This window comes from Cottoperca gobio, chromosome 15, assembly GCF_900634415.1.
Source record: "Cottoperca gobio chromosome 15, fCotGob3.1, whole genome shotgun sequence".
Classification (NCBI taxonomy): domain Eukaryota; kingdom Metazoa; phylum Chordata; class Actinopteri; order Perciformes; family Bovichtidae; genus Cottoperca; species Cottoperca gobio.
The window spans coordinates 3,288,532-3,314,325 of record NC_041369.1 but is presented as its reverse complement, the minus strand read 5'-3'; the positions used below and the strand labels follow the sequence as shown (position 1 = coordinate 3,314,325).

The 25,794-nt window shown below is 42.2% G+C and overlaps 1 long non-coding RNA gene across 3 annotated transcripts in view; it reads right to left on the bottom strand.

Annotated features, from left to right (window-relative positions):
- The window catches only part of LOC115020491 (uncharacterized), a 152,089-nt gene that overhangs the window by 76,528 nt on the left and 49,767 nt on the right, over positions 1-25,794 (bottom strand). For 2 of the 3 annotated variants that reach the window (XR_003833583.1, XR_003833581.1), the window contains 2 exons: positions 18,094-18,288; positions 7,182-7,286 (listed from right to left, as the gene is read on the bottom strand). This is a non-coding gene — a long non-coding RNA (uncharacterized LOC115020491). The remainder of the gene's footprint in view (positions 1-7,181; positions 7,287-18,093; positions 18,289-25,794) is intronic. The other variant, XR_003833582.1, reaches the window with a different exon arrangement.

Here is a 25,794-nt window from a genome sequence, read left to right as displayed (position 1 = left end):
GACACACACAATACAAGTGACGCTGCTAAACATTTTGATTCACTTCACTTCTTACACCCATACACACACTATTTTCTTAGTTTCTTCTTTCTCTCTGTTTTCAAGTGAGATATTATATTAAATGACATGTCAATCATCATCAATTATATTTCCATCCCTTACAGAAAAGGCCTTGTCACAAGTATATGTAAGTGCTAAACTTGCAGGATCAGTTGAGTGACACTTTTTTTTTTTTTATTGTCAAAGACAAAAATGCAGCGATGCTACTAAAAAGTATTTGTGTGTGTATCCAAAGCCTGATATATCAATGAGCCGCACTGTGTGACATGTTCCTTCATTACCATGAACACACACTGTTGTTTACTTTGACTAAATCCCACATACACTGTCCTGCTGCCCTAAACACTCACTGCAGCACCAAGTGTGGATTAATCCACGGGAGAAAATGGTCCCCAACATAAATTTGTGACCTGTTTTGAAAGATGTTCGTCTTCAGCAGCAGCCAACAGGCCTACTAATACACTTTTGCTTTTGTTAATTAAGAAAGTCAAACTACTGCTTTATGCTTTACACTTTATTTGACTATAATTTGACAGTTCTTTGGAACTTTGCAGATAGCCTTTACCAGTTTACATTTGGGAAGAGGTGGTGTACACTCAGACAGATACCCAAGACTGACGCAAACTATTTACACCTAGCCTAATAAGGAAATATTGAACTAATTCCTATCTATTAGTATGTACATATAAGTAGGCCTACAGATATTCTGTTCCCTTCTCTTATGAGGTAACACTACACAACGGGCCTCAGGTCTCATCCAGGTAGCTGGTTGGTCCTCTCTTAGGTCAGGGCACACTCTCAGAGACCCACAGCTCAACACACACATGTCTCCAGCACGGACTGTTCCCGGGACAGCTGCTAGGTAACAATTGTAATTGCTTCCTCTCACTTGGGAGTCAAGATTAGGTGCACTTTGCCTTAAATCCACGGCAGATGATACTGCTGTCTTCTAGAAGGATTTGAGGATCCATCGACGTGATCCATCTTCAGGTAAACAAGTTTACTGCTCGCCCTGTTTGGAAAACATCAAGTCGGTCTCCTGCAGCTTCTTTGCTTTCCAGTACTCTGCTCATAAAGATTTTCAACATATTGGCTAAATTAGAGTTTCTAATGAACCTAACCTGCATTTCTTAAGACTGTGGGAAAAAACCCGAGCCCACAAGCAGTGTTTGGAAGAACAAGTAAACGGCATTCATTTGGTTCAGGATTCAAACCCAGGTTTTGGAGTTTATAGCATATGAAACCTGTATGAGCATATACAGTAAGATAGATTGTTATTCAGTAAATGAAATCACGCAGCAGTAGAAACACAAAATATTTGCTCCATCTGAAACAGTTACTACATCAAAATGCTGCTGGCAAGTTAATGTATCTAGAATAATAAAGTATTCACATCCTTTAGTTAAAGTATCAAAAGTAAAAAAGATTGTTATAATATAGAATATTAGATTAATATTACTGATGCATTGATGTGTAAGCAGCACGTTACTGTTGTATTGGTTGAAGTGTAACTTTTTAATATACTGCTGTAGTGAGTACAAATATGTAGTAGCATGGAAATACTTCAGTAAAGAAAAAGTAGCTCAAAAATTGCACATTTTAATTTTAATGCAGGATTCTTTACTTGTAATGGAGTACTTTTACATTTTGGTATTGTCAATCTCAATTAAAACCTGTATGTATCTGAATACTCCACCACTGATTAGCAATTAGCAAGTTCTCCCACACTACACCGCTTCTCCGCTCCCTTCACTGGCTACCAGTGGCGGCACAAATCTGCTTCAAGACTCTGGTGCTGGCCTACCGTGCTGTGAATGGATCAGCCCCTTCCTACATCCAGGCCATGGTCGAACCAGACACCCCAGCGCGTTCACTTCGCTCTGCGTCGACCAATCGACTCGCCACTCCCTCACTGCGAGTGGGACCCAGATTTCCCTCAAACAAAACCCGCCTGTTTGCTATCCAGGCTCCAAAATGGTGGAACGACCTCATTGATGTCAGGTCAGCAGATAGTCTTCACATCTTCCGTCACAGACTGAAAACTCACCTGTTTCGACTGCACCTCGGCGAATGAAGAAAACTAAATAACTGTTCTTTGTATGTTGCACTTATATTGGTTTGGCTTATTTATAGCTAATAGTTGAATTTGTATTCTATTGTTTCTGTATGTTTCACTTATGTTGCACTTCAAACTGGCTTATTTGAAGACAGTGTTCACTTAAACGATTGTACCTGTTTGAAGTTATTGTACTTACAAGATTCTTGCTGTTCGGAGTTGTATCTCCATGATTGTTTGCACTTTTTGTACGTCGCTTTGGACAAAAGCGTCAGCTAAATTAACTGTAATGTAATTACAAAATGATTTAAACTTTGGAAGTTGAGTGAGGACAATAAATGTTACTTCCAAACTTGCAATGTGTTCCCATTTATAAGATGCTCAGTAAGAGTCTTTCCACCTGACTCTAAATCTTCTCCAAAGCACTCATGTATGGTTTTATATGCTGTAATGTGGATTTATCCCTCATGAAATGATTTCTGAGCCTCTAAAGTTGCTGTGATTTTTAATGTCAATTTATCCAATCCACTCCTCCAAAACGCACTCCACTTTAACTGCTGGAAAATAGTATTCTTTTGTCTCTTTTAAGACATTTTCTAAATTGGGTAGAAGCCATTAAGGGAAAAAGCACCAATCAGCCTTTCCAGTCATTCGTCTTTATCAAGCACAAGGGAGCTCAAACAAAACCTACTCAGGTTGTAAATGGTCGAAATGTCAATTAGAAAAAAAAAATCATCATTAGGTTTATTACTCAAATTAACAGTTCCTCTCAACAATTTAAATCATCGTTGGTGTTCGCTGTTAAAAGGGAGCAGATTTTTTCTTTTTCTTTTTCTTTTCTTTCAGTCTTAGTAGTCAGACACATCTCCCTTTGGACTCTGACGGAGTGATTTTGGAGGTATTATATTCATGAGGGGTTCCAGTAATTGGATTAAATTGGTTCCAGAATGTAGCAATTTATATTATAATATCCCATTACTTCTAATACTGTTCTTAATTAATTAGCCTGATTTTTTTGGTCTGTGTTCCTGATAAGTTAAGTTGGCTCAGGAGGAGATCTGTCCCACGCTGACGACTCATAGAGCTACATCAGTCACACACACCTGGACACAACACACAAGGCTGAGGGAAATCCCGCTGCTGAGCAACTGACCTTCGTCTTTGGACCCAGATTTGGACGCATACACACCTGAGACGAGGTTTAAACTGCTTTTATATCCTAGAAAAAACATGCATTTTGTGTGTGTGTGTGTGTGTGTTTGTGTGTGTGTTTGTGTGTGTACACAGACAGGCCTCAACTGAGCAAAGTTCAATATCATCACCTGTCACTCTCAGCCTTTGTCTGTTTCAGCTTTAATATGAGAAAGTAATTCTCCTTTGAATATAACAAATTAATATAATTTTTTCAAACAATTTCCATATGCAAATATCATTTAATCAAGTAAATGAAACTCTCAAATGTGAGGCCTGAGGGCTAACAATGAGCAGTGTGTGGGTGGGTATGAGAGAGTGAAAGTGTGTGTGTGTGTGTGTGTGTGTGTGTGTATGTCTCCGAGCTTGTTGTGTAGCACCTTCCTCCAAACATGTGAGTAGTGTGTGTATACATACATTAATATATATATATATATATATATATATATGTATATATATATATATATATATGTGTGTGTGTGTGTGTGTGTATAGTCCAAAGTTTCAAAGTGCTCAAGTACGATGCCTAAAGCGTATGTCTAAGGAATAAACAAGCTGCTGAATAAACTGGTTAAATAAAGTAGAAGATGTATTTCTTTGATATGTGTAATGTCTGATTATTCGATGCTCATTTCCCCGTCAGCTTTTATAACTGTGCTCACAAACATGCTCAAGATTTGATAGAAAACTGCAGTATCAACAACAACAACACTAAATAATAAGCAAGGTGAGGGTGATTTAAAAATGTTTTTTTCTAATAATAATAATTATTACATTATTTAGACTACTTATTTGCAGTGTCTTAAACATTTCTGGTGAGATAATTGTATCCAGACTATCTCTTTATTTTAATTATTTGTCTTGTCATTTATTTCACTACCAGAGCTGCTTTTCCACAACAGAGCGGAAATGGTGGTAGAATGTAACTATGTACATTTACTCATGTACTACTCAAATACAGTTTTGAAGTACTTTAACTTCACTTGAGTGATACTCAAGTATCCATTTTATGATACTTAACACTTCTACATTTCAAAAAATGATTTACCACTTAAGCATGTATTGTCGAAAGTTATTGTTGACTTTACTAATTAAGATTTTTCATACAAAATATAGGATCACCTCAAAATCCCTTATCTGTCTTAACTTTGTTTTTGTCTATAATTAAGTTCTCAAACTATCTTTTCTCAACACATGAAAAACGTGCAGTAAGAAAATTCCAACCCCGTCTAAAATAAATGTATTTGTTTTAAGTATTTTCTAAAATCAAGAATCATTTTACATATTTCTTGTGCACCAACACTCCATCTATTTTTTGACAGGTTCACTTAGATAAAAAAATAAACGCTGCTGCTACTAATATGCATTAACAGGTTTTCACTTGTTTGAAGAAAATAACATGACATTCCCATCAGCCTCAGCTTGTGTTCTGTGCTAATTAGCAAATGTTAGCATGCTAATCAACAAGGAAGAAAGTATACCTAAAATCAATGTTAGCATTGTTATTGTGAGCATGTAAGCATGCAGACGATAGTATTTAGTATGACCTCACAGAAGCCCTAGCATGGCTGAAGACTCTTATGCTGGGTCTCAATTTGCGTTCTTCTGTACTTACACTTGCTATTTTAGGTATCTTGGCTACTTAGCTGAAGGGAAGGGACGCAGTTGCTCCGGTGAACACAGACAACAGTATGAGGTAGTTATTAAAAGAAAAAACACATGTATAACTTATATTTGTATGGTGCGAAGAAGCCATCAGTATGTTTAATGTTTATGTTTAATTTAGAAGTCTGTAATGATTTGGTACAATGAACAATTAAACTGCTCTGGTGATTGCAAAACAGCCACGTGCAATTTGAAACAACACTACCCTGTCGAAATTCACGCACTACACAAGTAAATACATAGTGTTGTGGTGACCCACTGGGAACATAGACATTCACTGAACACTATGAGAGGAGATGCGTCTCCTTTAAGACAGGTAACCCAGGAGCTTGCTGGGAGATGTTAAGTTAACGGAAGTGAGAATCGGAGGAGTTGTTATTGTTTTACCTGTTGTGACTGTTGGGTTGGAGGCTTGACTACTGCCGCTGTATCGCTGTTCATGTTGGGAAGTAAACGTTCGACTTGACAACTTGTTTATCGTCTCCTCGTTTCTACGAACGCCCACAGTGTACTAATGGAAGTGTCCGATTTGAGACACAGCCTTGTTGTTGTTGACTGTAAACAGCTGCTTTCATGTGGCTGAAAAAGGGGTCGATGAAAGCGGATTTGTGCACTTGGAAAAAACTAAACAATTTTGCTTAAAGAGGCTAAAAGGTTCTGAGAAACTGTAGAGTTGGCTGATATATTCTATGGTTCTATGGAAATCACTGAAGATCAGACACAAAACGTTGAATATTGTTACTCTTACTCGTTGTGTCTTTTTAAGTCACATGTCTTGATTTTGATTGGTTCCCTAATCTCTAAAATATATTCTTTGAGTTTTTCCTGTTGAGCCACACATTCTGACATTATGTCACCTTTTTAACATACTTTTATGTCTTGATAAAGGACATAGAGAAGTGATTATCCACAAATGGATTCAGAGGTGTGGTGTCATTTTTTTTGAAGAAATGTCACTGTGTCGCAGAGTTACTGTCCAGTGATAGGTTTCTGTCCTTTGATCTGATAGTGTATTACTTACTGGCTAACAGCTTTATATTTAATCTCTTCCACTGGCCTGCAGCGCTGGACTCAGACACAGTCATATTTTTCATCCGAAGCTTGTCATACCTCGCTATGAATAATTTGGAGCTATTTTTGGGGCCAGTGCTATCACTCTTCAACCAGATACAGCAGTGTGAGACACACAATCATCCACTTCCACAGATCCCATCTTGCAGCCATTTTGCAGTGGCCATTTTGAATTTGTCTTGATTCACTCGGGACTGTGAAATGGTGCAAATGACATCCTGACAACTTGTTTGTCCAAAAACGTTTTTTCTTCAGTTTTCATTCAATTAAACATATGACATACTGATAGTTTGAGTAGGTTTTGTGATGTTTTGGTAAACCATGCCATAATAAATTATTAAAACAGCATAGGCCTACTAATCAGCAGTTATTAGAAAATTGTAGTTTACTGCAAAGTGTCCATCTTCTCTTTGTATTGCAAACACATCTCATTGCTCCCCAGCTGCAACTTGTCTTTCTTATAACCTATCTGTGAAATAGGATTTCTTTATCTTCCGATTGTCTTTGATTTTAGAACAGTGCACTAGCTCAGTGAAGGATCTCAAGCAAACGACAAATCAATGGACATCGCAAACATTTAATAGATGTAAGTTTCTGCACTCCACTGGTTTTACATGTCAGAATCAATTTACTGGACGTGGGGAGTACTAATGAGTCAATGAAAACAGTTGTATAATGTCTTCTGTGGTCATGGAGGGATATCCCTGATGATGTCGTCATGTCCTTTTAAATGTCTTTGCTTGGACTTAGGATATTAAAAAGCCTGATTTACAAACTGGGGCCATAAAGTTTGAAAAATGTGGGAATTAAGGAAAGGAAGGGTCCAATGAAAGACTCTATTGAGTTGCATTGTTGGAGTCTCTAAAAGACCAGATATACTCCAAGATGGACAGCAGGATGGTCAATACACACAATTATGGTTCTGTTAGTATTAGATTAGGTATTTGCATAGGGCAAACATGTTCACACATATATAGTCACCCCATATGGTGTGCACAGCCATACATTTTGGGCTACACGCAGACATCCAGAGGACTGCAACTACCCTCATGAGCATGGACAGATCATGGCTTCATCTTGTGATGGCTCATCACAAGATGAGCCATCTTGGCTATGACACAGAAAGGTATAATATTACCTTAACTTGTAGGTCTGTCCATATATCTGTCATCGCCTTTGTCCATCATGCTTGGGATGTTGCAAATGCATCCTTCCAATTCGTCCTCATACTGTGTGCTCGGTCCTGTCATCACATGCAAGGACAAAAGAAGTCAGTTTAGCTGTTGTTACGTAGTATTAGTGGTAAATTATTATAATTATTTAGGTTTAGTGACTGTTTTATTTCCTTTTTGGCATTGCATTTGAACCAGCGCCATGATTTGCTTTGTCTTGGGTGCCAAAATGCCCTTTCAAATGTCAAATCAAATGTTTTTTTTCGCCTCACTGCCTGTGTCTGTCATCTGGCCAAAGCATGAGTATCCCAAACTGCACTAATTTAGACCCTAACAAGTGAGAGAATTCTGGTTGGACATATGTATGCTGCTTGTACCCTCCCTATGCGTGCCCGGTCTGCCATGGGCCTTGCCTTGGTGTACTTCGCCCCCAATGACGGCTGTAGTAAAATAAAGTAAGAAGGAATCAAACAGAATATTAGATTTTATATTGGTCATCACCTTTTAAGTGCCCAGCTCCCCTACCTACCTCTATGAAAGTATACTGTATATACTCAAACAGGGGGCCCTGACTTCCAGCATGTTGAAATGGTTTTAGTAAAGGTAAAGGTTATAAGTAGAGGCATTTGAGAGCCATCACTGTAGGAAACCTTAAAATGTATTTTGTACAGTAGCAATAAAATAGGTTAAGGCTGCATAACCACTCTCTGCTACTACAGTATATCGAACCCTTTTTCAGGTGCAGCCATTGCCTTGGCAGATGTATTTTGAGGACATTATTTCATGGTCTAGGACCATGCCTACTGCAAGATATGTTATAGTCCAAGAGAGGAAGAATTATATTCAGATAGCCATGGAGTGATCAGACGCAGGGAAATGGATTTAAAAACAACAACAACATTATGCAGCATTCTCATTGGCCACCTCCTAAGTAAGGAGGGTAAAGTAAAAAAACACCTCAGCTACACATGACTTTTTGAACCGCTTGGCGTTGCCTAGGAGAAGCTTATCTGTTGTCACGCCGATGAGCAGCTGGAATGTAATTCGACATTACATGAGGTCGGACACTGGCGGCTTACTGGTGTGACACATCCGTGACATGCTTCGAATTAACATGCAATGGTGTCAATTAAAAGCATGAAATGCACTTAGGGGAAGCTCAAATGTTTTCCCTGCGCCCAAAACAGCCTGAGACAAAGTGACTGGGGACGTATGATGGGTTTCTATCACACTGTTTACATGAAGTGTCTGCCGAAGTGACAATTGGCACCACGCGCAAATTCTTGGTGGGTGATTATCGAGTTGGACGGAGGTTCACACGTTGTGTAATCTCCTTTACAAAATGTAACAGAAGTGAGGCTCTAATGAAAAAAATACTTTTCTACCTATTGTCTCACACAAAAAGCAGCTGCACCTCTGGTTTGATTACAGCCACCTACTAGTTTCCCTGCCAGGAGTAGCAATACTTTGAAGTAACAGTCAAGAGCATTCACATTTGCTCAGCCTTGTCACCAATATTTCACCGGCACCGTTTGAGTGAGGATTTGCTCTTTCATCACACTAAACAGTGGTGGTGTTTGTACAGTGATATTCTATTTTTTCCACATCCCATTGTTGTTGTCTCGCTGTGTATCGGCTCACAACTGGGACTCACATGAGTGTGGAATTGTGTCTCGGCTTGACGTACTGAAAAAAAATCAAAAAACAATGAAGGTACTTCAAGGGATGGATAATGACGGACAGACAGGGATGCGACGTGTGAGTGAGTGTGTGTGTGAGTGTGTGTGCGTGTGCGTGTGCGTGTGTGTGTGTGTCCTCCCCCTACGCCACAGTCTCACACCGTCTCAACTTCTGCTGCTCATCGTCGGTGGTGTAATAACAATATCACTCATCTCATATCCTCAGCTTACTTTGCTTCCCCCGCCGCCGCCCCCTCGCTCCACATTTATCATATTCATTTGATATTCAGAAATAAATGTAGCAGAAAGAGAATAATGCACCTCCTGTACGCAACGTTCATTACAGATACATTTACATGGGGGTTTGCCTCCATGGTTTCAAATGGGGCACTGTTCACTGGTGTTCCTCACATTTGTTGAGAAGGAAGGGAGGGGGGGGGGGGGTAGTTCTCTTCACATTAGTGCTATCAGTGAGCGATGATAAATGGGTCAATCTATCCATCTCCGCTGTCACATTCATAAAAGAAATTTGGCCTTCGTCAAGGGAATCAAGCAGAGCGCTGTAATATCCGCAACACGTATCCATCAAGTCTAACTTGAGACATATCGAAACGCTATGGCGAATATACCTGAGTGAATAATATTTCATCCATGATAATGCAGCAAATACCCTCTGAAAGAAAATCTGCATTTTTCCGTCTCAGTTGCAGAGGACGGCGGAGGAGGTGGGCTACTGATCATATTCAATCTGGAGGCGATCATGTAAATAGCCCTCCATCTTGGGAAGGCGATATGCAAAGCAGCCCGTCTCCCCTGTGTCAGGATCAGATTAATGGAAACCTAAAAGTGGGAATTACGGCCCTTATCCGGCACGGCGTTCCGGGGAGGGGCCGGGATACGGGCCCTGGGGGAATCTGCCTGGTTCAAAGCCCATTCCTCTGGTTAAGGAACTCAGCTAAGATCCATGCACCAAGGTGAAGGGTAATTTCCTTTGATATTCAGCAATGTATTACTGTATGTGGTGTGCAAGTGGAATGCCCCACTGGCTCTGAGTGAATTTGTGAATGCATGTATGTAACATGCAAATGTATGCACACACAAACAGCCCCACAAAGAAGTCGTGGCAGTAAAAAACATTATAAAGAGTGGACATAGTGCTGAATGATCATAATCTTATGGTAAAACAAGCAGATCTGTGCCAAGATTGTTTGCCTTGCCGGCCAACAAATAATCAACCTCTAATAAATGACTGCATGACTGTAGGATGGAGGACACAACAGGGCTTCACTTATATCCAATTCAACTGGGATTTAATGTTAGTTAGCCTGTTAGCCTTGCCCCACTTAAAAGTGCAACAGAAACAGTACCACTGAAAGCATTAATTAGCGCCACACATAACTCATGAGTGCATTGTAACTGCAAAAACAAAACAACCACAAACATGCAGCTGTGAATTCCCCCACACAAGTTCTGACAGATCACCAGAGGAGAAACAACAATCATGTATATATTTATATGTATACGGCGTGTCATTCAGAATCCAACACAATAACATAGGAGTGGTCTTGGCATAACCAATATCAAAGGCCAGCTTTTCATCTGCCTTGATCCTCGGGGTTGGAGGCTTTGTGTGGATATGACAACAAGCCCAAATCTATTACCTGGAGCTCGGCGTGTTGGTCTTATCAAGGCTGGCCACAGTGTGAGGTTCTGCAATATGCACCGCCACCTGACTTGAAGGCGCTCGTCGAGGATAGGTAATATGGAATCAAAGTCCTCGCGCATGCACATCACGCGCAGACATATGCACAAACAAAGCTCACAAATGCACTTTATACTCTGGTAAACTCCACCGGCTTATGTAGAATAACACAGGAAAAGGCAGCAGTTGGATTTCATTAGAATGTGGATGAAGTATTACAAGAGGCTATCCAAATAACTCCTTCTACTGTCATATATGTCTCTTATCCTTTTTCCCTCCACTCTTCTTCTCCTCACTCATGCTGATTGTCTCTCTCTCTCTCTCTCTCTCCGGAATCCTCCACCCCCTTCCCATCTCTCTCTCTCTCTCTCTCTCTCTCTCTCTCTCTCTATCTCTCTCTCTCTCTCTCTCTCTCTCTCTCTCTCTCCTTCCTTTCGTCTGCCTCTTTACTATTCATTGAGATCCAATCGAGTGTTTGGCACTCCTCCAGCTCTTCCACCCCTCCTCTCTTCCCTCCCTCCTTCGGCTTGCTTAAATTTGAATAATACATGACCTGGCGTAGCGGTGACATCACCAGCACACACACACATATATATACATACTGTACATAGACATAAACAATCTGGGAAACTTGAGGATGAATCTTCTTCTATATACACTCTGGAAGCGCAGCTGCTCACAATCTATACTGTCAACAATTTATCAAGTACGAGCCAAGTAGCGTTGCCCGTGTGTTGTGTGTGATTCAATGCATATTCCTGGTGCATTTTCCATTTTTCTTTCTGTATAAAAGCTTAAACTGTGTGTCTGTGCACCTGTGTGTCTATATGCACGTGTATGTGTGTGTGTGTGTGTGTGTGTGTGTGTGTGTGTGTGTGTGTGTGTGTGTGATGCAGTCAGAGCATCTGGCTCCTCTCTGCTCCCCGACATTAGCGCAGACAAGAGAATCAGTGGACTATTGAATGCAATTACAGTGTGCGGGCCAGACAATAAAGATTGATAGTGCTTTCGCCTTTTATCACACACAAAACATACCAGGGGTTAAAGCCTGCGAGCCTTGAGCTGCCGGCATTCTAATAATGATTGAAAATATGCCAGCAGAGTGAAGAGGTATACTTGGGAGAAAAAAATACAGGAATGCATAAAACAAAAGGGGAGTTTTTTTTCCTTCATCTGGCTGGGTGACTCTGAGTGTGGTGTTCATTTTCGTGTACATTTATTTATCAATTACCTTTTTTTTCGAAGATGAAGGTGAGACTTTGACGAGACAAAACATACTTCATCAAACAAAATACTAAACACTAAAATACTAATATTACTAAAAAAAAGAACTACAGTGGAATTTGAAAATTAAAACTGTAACTGAATGTTTTCTATATTTTCTGTGACTTCCCGTCACACACCTGCAGTGCATAACCAACAGTGCTAGAGCCTGATCGTAACCTCAGGAGCTTGGCTGAGTGAAAAGGTGACGGAAAAATAAGTGAGAGCAACAGCGGGTCTCGGCAGGAGAAGAAAAAAAGCGTGTGTGTGTGTGTTATAGATTCTTAAGAGAAACCTTGCAGCTCAAATATAAGTAATAACTTCAAAAGGGATAGGATTAGAAATATGCTATTATTTAATTTAGTGAGGTTAAATTCAGTTTTTTGAAAATAATATACAGTTTGTTGGAAGCTTTTCATGTGGTTTACATTGTTTTCACAGTGGATCTTGTTGCCCTGGTATTAATCTATTGTTATCATTTCTTTATTATTTATCTATCAGGGAGCAAAACTTTGTAAACGTTTAATGGTTTTAGTTTATGTGACCAATTTCCTATGTTGGTATAATCTCAATATAAATATGTGTTACCTACATACTGTACATTGTATTAATACATTCATTCCATCATACAACCTGCCAATTCAGGGTGATGCAAAACAAACACAATGCTGACATATTAAACACCTTATGGGCCGTAGAGCTGAAAGACGCAAAGAGAAGCTGTGTAGAGCCAAAGGGGAAGTGCAGAGTTAGTTGCTCTCTGTGGGTTCGTCAATAAGAGCGAGCTCTTCTACATTACACATGCTGAAATATGTATTCGTGCAGCTTTAAGTTTGACTAAAATGCTTACGATATGCTTAAGATTTATAGATGCAGTTTAATCATTTAACACGTGACTCAAATGTTCCCTTTTGATTAACTCTTGTTTCATATGACTAGAGTAAGCAGGGTGACTGATTGTCCCCTCACAATAAGAGAGGAACACATCTGTGTCTGTCCACAAAACCCCAGCCCTGTTGTGTGGAGCAAAGTTCACCCCTTCCTGCTGTCTACTTGTACAATCTGAACTGAAATTTGACGTGTGTTTTTACATGCCTGATAAGTTTCATGCCCTTGTATCCAAAAAGAATTGTTCATATGTACTAAAATAAATTCACAAAGACACATTAGTTGATCTGTTTCATCACTTCCATGCGATTTATCCTGACATATCAAAGCAGATTCTTGCTTGAATGTGCTCGTGAGGGAGGAAGACGCATTAAATAGTTGGTTGCCATCGCCATACAATGCATCATGATGAAGGAATAATAGGAGACAGTGACCAAGGACAGATCTGAGAGAGGAACAGAGGAAACAAAGAGCAGGACAGAGGAGGAAGACGAAAATTGACAGGAGGAGAAAAAGGACAAAAGAAGATAAAACACAGGATTTTTTTTGTAATTTTTAAACGGAGTAGCATCCACAGGAATAGCCGAGGATGAGTGACAGAGTGATTGTTCTATTATGTGGCTGACTGGCCACAGCCCTCTAACATATGAACGTGCATGTGTGTCGGCTTTCTTCAAACGCTGCTGTTGATTATTTCTGTCCTATTAGTGACATTCTCCTTCAGTCACTCTGCTCTCTCTTTCTCTCTCTGCTTAAAACAGAATAAATACACTTTACCTTGGCACGCCACTGTTTGTCTTTCCTTCATTCAAAACCTGTTTGTGTTTCACAGAGAATACAAATCACACTTGAAAGTGTCACTCTGACTGCTTTTCATTTGATTTATTTTTATTATTATTAATTTTGTCAACATCTTTCGCTCTGTGGTTGGTATTGTGACATTTTCTTGTTTGTATTTTGTGCTGTTTTCTTGCGGTACTTGTTTTCGTCGGCTCATGCTATTTAAGTTCTGCTTATTGATTTGAAAGAAACTGGACATGTAAAACACATCACTTCCAGCCTAGTGTCCTAAAAAAATGAGGTTCCCATCCAGCGAGACTGCATTGTCAATTAGGGTTTCAAGGGAATCATATTTTGTCCCGCGTTACATTTGTTTGTTTGACGTGTCGCAAATACTTTTCTAAACAAATGACCTCGAACAGTATTGAACAGAATCAGAATAATAGTTGCCACAAGGAATGTAGCTCTTATTGTCAGTAATGCTCACTATAAGTATACACAGTGCTGGTAACAAATGTACAGTAACATATAGATATTTGTATAGACAAAGATACAGCAATTATTTTTCAGAAAAGAGGAATGAAGACAAAGGTTGTGTTTGGTTTTGTGCTGTGAAAGTGATGCAGTTAGATTTCTTGATCATTAGTTTGTTCAGTAAAAACAGTGACATCATGTGAAGGGAGTACAAGTCCATTATGTTAGTTATAGATGTTAATATATATATATTTAAATATTCTATTTATTCTATTAAATAATCTATTTATAATTTAAAACCATCATTTCATTTCTTGGTGCTTTTCTTTTTTTGTCTTTGTTTAAATGGATTATTTTAAAGGGACAGATAGAATATTTTCGTGTTTGTTAAGCGAGAGAGAGAGAGAACCGTTCCACAGGGACCAGAGGACAGTGAGAAGCTCACCCAATAGACCGAAAGACGATTAGACTCCAAAATGTGGCGGCGGAACACACCCACCACTGAGAGAGACCGAAACTGTCAGAAGCCTGATGCTTCTGCTCTTTACAGTTCCACCTCTCCTTTTGTGTCTCCTTTTATAATATTAACGTAGCATTTGATCGGAGCTGATGGTAAGTCCACTCTGATCCACCTTAGACATGCTGCAATACAGCAACGTATTACCTCAGCTGATTAGACTGAATAATATTCCGTCCTGATATTAGGCCATGACCTAGCCTCATTTGGGTCCTGGGTCAAGTCTCAGTTACTATGAACCAAGTGTTCCCCTGAAGACCTCTGTATGTGCTGCCTTCCTTTCCTGTTCCTCATTGTTTCATTTATTTATAACTGTAAAGCATTTCGTATTTCTGATTTTAGGTACAAATGTGGAGCATTTCATTGTATATATTCTGCATAATATAAGTGGATAAAACTTTTATATTGACGGGAATGAATTTCTTATAGACAGCTAATCCAAAACATGAGGCCTTTGTCCTTGCTGACCGGTGATTAGAGGTTAATCCATAATCCAAGGATAATTTGTTTGTGTTTACTCGCAGCCACAACCTAACACAAACAGGCATCTGACGCCTAATCTGTCCAACCAACACCGGGTACAGTAGATGTTATACCAGCGAGCGGGGAGCGCCGTGTTTACCCCGTTTCTCTGGCGTATTTGCATATGAAACAGTGTCCTCAGATAATTCTCCAGGAAATATTAGCAGATTAGAGGCGGATAGGATTAATGTATGATGTTATGGCATGTTCTGATACAGTGGAGACACACAGACGCTGTGGAGTCTGCATGTGTTGTTGTAAATCATTAGCACAAACACATACACTCACACTCTAACCCCTGTCTCTCGCAGAGATACAGGAAGCGGTAGGACGAGGGTTCACAGATAACAGTCAAATCCAGACACATATTTAAAAGGTTGATATTTTAGTAGTAAACATGTAGGATTCCTTCATTATTTGACAACTCCCCCATCTGCCTAGTTTGGAGCTTTCCGTTAAGATGCTTATCTGAAATGTCAAAAAGAATTATGCTGATAGCAGTCAGTATGAATAGGGCCTACGCCGTCCCTGATAAGGACACGGATGGACTCCAGCGCTCTCCTCGCCAACACTGGATTTCCTGCATCTAAAAAGGGCCTAATTCCACACTAATATGAATATGCCAACCCCCCTCCCACGTTCCAATAGAAAGAATTATGGTCCCCGTGAACTGATTTTCACTCTCCTTACCTCTGCCACGACAAAAATGCCACGGTAATGTCAGGGGAGATGTAACGATTTAGATTCTACCGATTGTCCCGTGTCAGCCGCACATCCGTCGGCCCGGACGAGTTGATTAGAGTTGGGACATCAAAAGAGGCTCAGGGTGGAGATAAGAAGGAGGGGGGATTACAGGGTGCGGGGGTGTGGGGTATATTAACGCGTTTCCCGTCAGGAATTAAGGCGCAGGAGGAGTTTCAGCCAAAGTTCTGTCTGTCTCGCCTTCTGCTATCTTGAAAGAGTTGGCAGTGACTCTGGCTTTTTTGCATAAGAGCCGAGATAATCTGAGCGTGTTTAGATCAATTAATGGAGGAGATAGTGAGTACAGTACAGTGACGAGAGCTTGAAAAAGTCCGCTGTGTGCATGTGAGTGTGAGATGTGTGTTCTGGTACTTCTTTACTAACAAAGGTCCTCACAAGGATGGAAATAGGAGTAAAGTCTGTCTTTGCTTGTACAAGTGACACATTTAATGGTGAAGGTGAAAGGGAAAATATGCAAAGTGAGGGAATAACAGTAATGGTGCTCTTTCACAAGATTATTTATAATGAACACAGAGGAAACACATACATGTTCAGTTTTTCTGTTTGACTTTTTTAAGTTAAAGCAGGTGCGAGTACCTTGCAAGAAAAAAAAAGCCCATCCCTGCCATCCCATCTACACTGTTGCGTTATGTTCAAGTGCATATCCTTAGTGCTGAAAAGATAAATTGATGAATAAACACGTTGTTTGATGGGAATTGCCAATAATTTAAAAATCAAGCCAAAATGACTAACATTGGATACTTTCTATTTCTTTAATGTGAAAATCCCAGTGGTCTCCAGTAAACTGTGGAGGGCAATGTTCACTATTTTCTGTCATTTTAGGGATGTATTGAAAAAATGATCTACGAATTAATTTGCTGAACTAAAAATGTTTCCTGTTGACCTGTACTAAACCTTCAAGTGCTTATGTCACTGCTGTGTGCCTCTTTGTCTGTACCTTTCCCTCATCTGTGATACACCTGAGGCTGGCAGTGCAACACACACAGACAGCATTGTGTCTCATGGCGATGCCTGTAGCACACACCAAACACACCATACAGACAGAAGTAGTGTAGTAGGAAGTAGTGGTAGAGATGCTTCACTTCTGTAGAGCTGACGTACATCAAGAGGGATCTTAAATAGAAAACAATCACTTTGCTTCACTTTGTGTTGTGACAAAACTACAATTAACTCATTACAACAGCCGCAGCAATTTATTTCAGTATGCGTTACTGGTTTAATGCCTTAACAAAAGCTGTCCACCCCCCACAAAGACAACTTCTCAGTTTAACAGAATACATTTTTTTTTTTTATATAAATTTGCAATTTTCACTTCTGTTACCAAGTACTCCTTCAGGCTGGGTTTGAGATTATGACACAAAAGTATTGTACTAAATGGAATCCTCAGTTATACAAAAAATACAAAGTAAATACAAACATTTACTGAGGATCCTAAATTGCAAGCGTGTACATTTGCTCCGTGCACTCTGTATGTGTGTGTCTTCTCTTCAGATTCTGCCCTTTACCAATTCCCATTCCCTCCTCGCCCTCAGTATCTCAATTTAACAGTGTAGCCCTTAGAGGTCAAAAAGACACCCTGGTGCCAGCTGTCCATCCTAAAGAGGATAGAGGGGTTGTGTGTGGGGTGGGGGGGGGGGGGTCATTAATTATACATAGGCCGTATTTTGCATAACTCCCCTCCTTTGCCCCCTTCACACCACTGTCAGGCTTTAGCAGGTTCAGAAGTGAGAGCTGCATCCGCTTCATGATAACATCTCCAATAACAATTAAGGTGGAAACATGTAATTTGCTAAGGAGAAAAAAAAAACTGTCAATAGGCTCTGTTGCCTTTGCATACTAAACACAGAGGCTGGAGCTGCTGCACTGCTGAGGACTTTAGGACTTTGATGAATGTCTTTTTACCCCCAATGACACCACACTGCAAATAATGAAAGGGTAGCTCCTTTGATTTGGGTCAATATTGATCAAAATTTCAGTGTATTGCTTACATCTAAAGCCACACAAGGCCATTGATATTGGATAATTCTGTAAAACCCTGAATTACATCAAATGGCAGCGTTTTAGAATATTTTCTACACTATCTTCACATGGCAACTAGAAAGGCTATTGTTATGTAAAGATTATGGTAATGGAAAATATACAATGTTTAAGGTTAAGCAACTTCCGTAAACACTTGGTTAAGGTTAGGAAAAGGTAATGGTTACTGTTACTAAAAGGAGAAAGTTATCTGTGATGGGAATCAAACGAAAAACTCGTTCTCAGAAGTGTACAACACTAAACAAAAATCTTACCACCATCTTTTGCAGGAAGGCTTTAGCAGTGCGGGACGTCAGTGGTCAGACAGTTCCAGGTGTGTAAATAGGTAGATAGTAAACATTGGCCATGTCTGCTACCTCGGGCTCATTGATGACCCATGCTGCACTTGCATCTGCACTGAGCTGGTACAGCTTTTCTGTCAACCCTGGCAGGAGGATGACTGAAGAAATCTGGACATAAGGATGTAGAAGAACAGTTCCAGTAGATGGGTAACAGGTAAGTACATTTCTCTGACATACTTATGACAAGGCAACAACTGTTTTTCAACAGTAAAAAGTCTCACACAAGACATATCGTTCAGGTCATGCAAATAAAAGCCGTTCACATTGTTCACAGTCCGAGGATGTAGCAGAACATGCTTTTTCAAGTCATTCTCACAACCCTCTCAGGGTTTCTTTTTTAAAGAAACTAAAGTTGTTGCTGGTTTTACTATTCAAAGTAAAACTGGAAACCTTTTATTCTGTGAATCCACCTGTGTTTGATTGTGGGGGTGTGTAGGGCAAGTACACCCTCAAATTCTTCAATCACAGCCCAAATAAAGGTCATTGACCCAAATTGAATGCAGTTGTAGAGATTAAAGTCTAAATGCAGGAATAAATCAGTTCCTTGTCTCTTTTTTTTCACCATGAATAAAAGGAGAGACGGAGTACCCACTGTACATTTCAACCTGCATCTATAGGAGTTTCATCTTCCCACCACTGGGAGAACACCCTGATCCTTTTAAGCATGTAGCCAGACTGACCCCATCCTTTCATCAAAAGTGATAAAAGCTTCGCCTTTACTTCTGATGCCACCTTCCCCCCTAGCTTCCCACCTACCTACCTAGAGTCTGACTGCTACATCTGAATCAAGAATGCAAATGGAGCTGGAGCCTCACAAAGCCTGGGGTGACCTATATTACAGCTAATGATGGGCCACAGTTTCGGAAGAAGAGCTGGAATGAAAGAGAATTTGAATGAAGCTGACCCACATACAAAGGCACGACCAGTCGGAGAGACATGTTCCCTTCCCACTAAGTAGGCCACAATGGGCTTCAGGATTATTCACAAGTTCCCCTTTTCTCCTGATGGATGGAAATCGGAAAAGTGATGGGGAGCCCCTGGCAACAAGAGTCATTCCTTACACGCAGCTAACAGGTTTGTGGTAAGGTGGGAGTCTCAGCTCGTTAAATGGGAATCAGTTTTTTTCGCCAAATGCAGCTGAAAACTGATATACATGGTACATGGACAACATAGAATGTCATAATGCTGGGTTTATATGGAGCCCAGTATTCCATTAACATCATGATTAGAGCATAATCAGAATAGAACAGAATAGACACATTTGAATTCCCATTAAACCAGTATTCAACCTTTTAAAGTATTACATTAGGAATAAATAGTTTCTTTTCAAGAGTGACTGTAAGGGTACCTGAGATCAAAGTCAATCTCATGTTAGTGCTGCTGGGGCTTGGTTAGCCTAGCTTAGCATTAGGACTGAACGAAGGAAGAAACAGCTAGCATGAATCTGTTCAAAGTGAGAAAAATGCCAACGAACACATCTGACAAACATAGTTAAACGTAAGTGAATCTCATTTGTAAAATCTTTACAAACAGGAATGTAAATATGACACTGTGAGTTTAGGGGTGCAATAACTGTGTGCAGCCTTTTGAAGTTATGCTGTTAGAAAGAGAGATGAGGTTGCCAGGTTTAACAGCTGTTTTAAACAAAGAAGTTACAATTAGTTAATTAGTGAGCCTTAGATTTCTTGATAGGTGCCAGGTTAGCTGTTTCCCCCTGCATCCAGTCGGTGTGTCTGTCTGTCAGCAGGGTTACGGATAAACTACTGGGCCAATTTATATGAAGTTTGGTGGAAGGGTGTAGCATGGGCCAAGAAAGAACCCAATACATTTTGGAGTGGATCCTAATCACGGATTAGGCGGGTTGCCAGCTACAGAAAATATGTTTCACTGTTGTTAACATCGCGAGAAAGGTTTGTTTGTGCTCGGAACAATGGTTCACCACTAGTTCCTGACTGGGAAAATGTACATGACAATCCCCTTAAGTTTGAACAACAACCAGGAAACAGCTATCAACCTGAACTCCATCCATCCATCCATCGTCTTCCGCTTATCCGGGATCGGGTCGCGGGGGCAGCAGCTCCAGTAAGGAACCCCAATCTTCCCTTCTCCGGGCCACATCCTCCAGCTCCGACTGGGGGATCCTGAGGCGTTCCCAGGCCAGTGAGGAGATATAATCTCTCCACCGAGTCCTGGGTCTTCCCCGGGGTCTCCTCCCAGCTGGACGTGCCTGGAACACCTCCCTAGGGAGGCGCCCAGGTGGCATCCTTACTAGATGCCCGAACCACCTCAACTGGCTCCTTTCAACGTAAAGGAGCAGCGGCTCTACTCCGAGTCTCTCACGGATGGCTGAGCGTCTCACCCTATCTCTAAGGGAGACGCCAGCCACCCGTCTGAGAAAACCCATTTCGGCCGCTTGTACCCGTGATCTCGTTCTTTCGGTCATGACCCAGCCTTCATGACCATAGGTGAGGGTAGGAACGAAGATCGACCGGTAGATTGAGAGCTTTGCCTTCTGGCTCAGCTCTCTTTTCGTCACAACGGTGCGGTAAAGTGACTGTAATACCGCCCCCGCTGCTCCGATTCTCCGGCCAATCTCTCGCTCCATTGTCCCCTCACTCGCGAACAAGACCCCGAGGTACTTGAACTCCTTCACTTGGGGTAATGGCTCATTCCCTACCCGGAGTAGGCAATCCACCGGTTTCCTGCTGAGAGCCATGGCCTCAGATTTGGAGGTGCTGATCCTCATCCCAACCGCTGCACACTCGGCTGCGAACCGATCCAGTGACTGTTGAAGGTCACAGACCGATGATGCCATAAGGACCACATCATCTGCAAAGAGCAGCGATGAGATCCTCAGGTCACCGAACTGCAACCCCTCTCCTCCACGACTACGCCTCGATATCCTATCCATGAAAATCACGAACAGGATTGGTGATAAAGCGCAGCCCTGGCGGAGGCCAACATTAACGGGAAACGAGTCCGACTTACTGCCGAGTATACGGACACAACTCTCGCTTTGGGCGTACAGGGATTGGATGGCCCTCAAAAGTGACCCCCTCACCCCATACTCCCGGCAGCACCTCCCACAGTATCACCAGGGGGACCCGGTCATATGCCTTCTCCAGATCCACAAAACACATGTAGACCGGATGGGCGTACTCCCAGGCCCCCTCCAGGATCCTTGCAAGAGTAAAGAGTTGGTCTGTTGTTCCACGACCAGGACGGAATCCGCATTGTTCCTCTTCAATCAGAGGTTCGACTACCGGCCGAACCCTCCTTTCCAGTACCTTGGAGTAGACTTTACCAGGGAGGCTGAGAAGTGTGATACCCCTATAGTTGGCACACACTCTCTGGTCCCCCTTTTTAAATAGGGGAACCACCACCCCGGTCTGCCAACCCCTAGGCACTGTCCCAGACTTCCACGCAATGTTGACGAGGCGTGTCAACCAAGACAGCCCCTCAACACCCAAAGCCTTCAGCATTTCTGGACGGATCTCATCAACCCCTGCGGCTTTGCCACTGTGGAGTTGTTTGACTACCTCAGTGACTTCCATCAGGGAAATTGACGATGATCCCCCATCAGCTTCCAGCTCTGCCTCAACCATAGAGGGCGTGTTAGTCGGATTCAGGAGTTCCTCAAAGTGCTCCTTCCACCGGCCGATAACCTTCTCAGTTGAAGTCAGCAGGGTCCCACCCTTGCTGTACACAGCTTGGATGGTTCCTCGCTTCCCCCTCCTGAGGTGCCGGATGGTTTTCCAGAAGCACCTTGGTGCCGACCGAAAGTCCTTCTCCATAGCTTCTCCGAACTTCTCCCACACCCGCTGCTTTGCCTCTGACACGGCAGAAGCTGCCGCCCTTCTAGTCCTTCGATACCCTGCAACTGTTTCCGGAGTCCTACCGGATAACATAACCCGGAAGGACTCCTTCTTCAGTCGGACGGCTTCCCTGACCACCAGGGTCCACCACGGTGTTCGAGGGTTACAGCCCCTTGAGGCACCTAAGACCTTGAGACCACAGCTCATCACCGCAGCTTCAGCAATAGAGGTTTTGAACATCGCCCACTCAGGTTCAATGCCCCCAACCTCCACAGGGATGGCTAAAAAGCTCCGCCTGGAGGTGTGAGTTAAAGATCCCCAGGACAGGGGCTTCCTCCAGACGTTCCCAGTTCACCCGCACTACCCGTTTGGGTTTACCAGGTCTATCCAGAATCTTCCCCCACCCCTTGATCCTACTCACCACCAGATGGTGATCAGTCGACAGCTCCGCCCCTCTCTTCACCCGAGTGTCCAAAACATGCGGCCTCAGATCAGATGATACGATTACGAAATCGATCATTGACCTTTGGCCTAGGGTGCTCTGGTACCACGTACACTTATGAGCATCCTTATGTTCGAACATGGTGTTTGTTATGGCCATTCCATGACTAGCACAGAAGTCCAACAACAAACGACCGTTCGGGTTTAGATCAGGGAGGCCCTTCCTCCCAATCACGCCTCTCCAGGTGTCTCCATCGTTTCCCACGTGTGCGTTGAAGTCTCCCAGCAAGACTACGGAGTCCCCTACTGGAGCCCCCTGCAGGGCTCCATTCAGGGTCTCCAAGAAGGCCGAATACTCAGAACTGCGGTTTGGGGCATAGGCACAAACAACAGTCAGAGTTTTCCCCCCCATAACCCGAAGGCGTAGGGAGGCGACCCTCTCGTCCACCGGGATAAACTCCAACGTAGCGGCAGCTCAGCCGGGGGCTAGTGAGTATCCCCACCCCGGCCCGACGCCTCACACCTTGGGCAACTCCGGAGAAGAATAGAGTCCAACCCCTATCCAGGAGTACGGTTCCAGAGCCAAGACTGTGCGTGGAGGTAAGCCCCACCAGATCCAACTGGTAGCGATCCACCTCCCGCACTAGTTCCGGCTCCTTCCCCCACAGAAAGGTGACGTTCCACGTCCCCAGAGCCAGCCTCTGCTGCCCGGGTCTGGTCCGTCGAGGTCCCTGACCATCACTGCCATCCGTGTGACAGCGCACCCGACCCCAGCGGTTTTTCCCATGAGTGGTGGGCCCACAGGATGGATGGATGGGAGGCACCACGTAGCTTCTTCGGGCTGTGCCCGACCGGGCTCCGTGGCAAACCCGGCCACCAGGCGCTCGCTGTCGGGCCCTCCCAACCTGAACTGAACAATAAAATACAATACGTCTTCTTTGTAGCGTCCGTGATGTTTCCACAGGACAATTTAAAGCTCATGAAAGGTGTGAGATTCACTAGGTGTGAGATTATGAGTCTGCTATTAGCACAATGCTACATGTCTTCTAAAATAATCATACCTGGTTTACAAATAAATAAATACAACTTTAACTATAATTTTCTTAGATTTCTGGCTTCCACTCTTGGTAAACGTCGGGTAAGGATTGCTTCGACTAAAAGCATTTTTCTGGAAGTGATTTGTTCTAAAGGGAACCAAATGTTTAAGGCAAGATTATGTTCACTCTTTTTTAGATTGTTTCATTAAAAATCACAAAGAAAATATGGAGACTTTATCATTTATCATGTTTTGAAGGAGAACCAACGATTTCTGTAAGCAGCAACACAAAACACCATTCATGCAAAACCTCTGGGATTTGGACCCACCCACATAACATTTGTACATGTTATTTAAAACATGCTGTACAATCTCAATAATGAGTTTTATCAGTAGCATAAACTGCCTGGTTAGAAATCCAGTCCACTGAGATAATATATTCTGCATTTATATTATACATTCACAGTCCAAAAACAAATAAGTGTACATGCTCTAAAGAAGTTTATGTTTTTTCGTGCCCCCACATTCTTGTGTGTATACAGAGGACTGGGAGTCCCCCCTTTGTAAGAGACACAGATAGGAAATGTTTTATTTCCTGGGCTCATGTGGCGAGCAGGTAGTAATTGGTGTGTGTGTTAATCCTGGGATAACAAGTGTTTTCCAAGGAGAGTCAATGATCGTCTTACAAGGTCAGTTTAGCCCCGTACGCTGCTTGCATAATGGAGAATGCAAAGGCTAATAGGATCATAATCACATCACACACAGGCACACACACTCACACACACACACACAGCCACGCTTGTGTTTCGTATTCATTCCCCAAATAAAGGTGATGTGCATAGGAAAAAGATACAGTTTGATCTTTAACTGCCATCTTCCCTCTCTGGAAAGCTTTTCGATTGAACAGGGCCACCCTGCGGTCTAACCAACGCTTTGCCATCATCTTAGCAGGGGACCCTTCCCCTTTCCTTACAGCCAATGGGATTACAGCTGGGAGGTGGCAGCGGCAGCGACCACGCACCGTGACCCGTCCGTTTTTTTACGACTTCATTATTTTCCCTCCCTGCCACGCTCGTTTTCATTTGCCAGAGCGGGGGCATAATGACTGTGCTATAAAAACGCTGCTTTAACGTTTGCATACTGTTCTCATTTGGTCCGGCCCTCAACCCTTCAGCTAGCATATGGCAGGTAATCAGGTCTGCAATCAGGGCTGCACGTTACACAGGGCCCCGCTTTCAGCACAGGGGCTATTACCCATCTGTCTCACGATACACACACACACACACACACACACACACACACACACACACACACACACACACACACACACATGTGTATTCATGCAAGCATGCAAACACACAAAAATGCACAAGTAGATATACTTGTACACTAATTTGTTCTCCACACAGATGCAAATACGCACACACACACACACACACACACACACACACACACACACACACACACACACACACACACACACACACACACACACACACACACACACACATATCCCATCACCTAACCTATAGAAAAATCCTATAAGAGACTCAGGTTAATGACATGTTCCATGAAATGTGCAGTAAGTAGAAGTCCCGTGGCTTACATTATGTAAAAAAAAAACTCTGTGACTTCACAGCTGTATGTGACAAAATGTCTTATTTAACAAAGCCAGTCATATTATAACCAAAGCCCTTTGCCCCTTACCTCTGCATACCCTGGAATGATCATTTTACACACATCAAGGCACATACATTCTCAACAGCTCAAGCATATGTTTCCATCATTAAGTATGAAGTACAGGCTCTGTGTGTACTTTATGCTTCAGCCCCTAATGGTAGTTATTTGTAAGATGTATTATTTTTTCATGACACTTAGTCTTGATGGTAGCTGAATTACAACTTAAGCATAGTTTTTGATATGTTTCACAGTGTAAGTTGGCCTCTCTGCAAACACAAATGTTTACATTCTTTATTTTAACAATGCATTCATGCAGACAAGCAACTGTGACACAAATGGCATTATTCATATAGTCGCCTGGAGGACTAAAAAGTATACCCACTAGGAGGTAAAAAAAAAACTCATACACATTGTGCATGCATGAATGAACCGTTTCTTCCAAAGAGACCAGTCCCAATCCAAATACAACTGAGGATAATTTGACCTGGTCCAAAGTCTGGTGGACCCAACAAGAAAGAGAAGACACTGGTAGCTGCATTATTCACCACCAATGAATAAGCTACCATAGTGGGATAGAATTGACCTGTGGTTTTACACTGTGAACTTCACACTACTCCATCTGGCCTTAAAAACAAAAGAAAT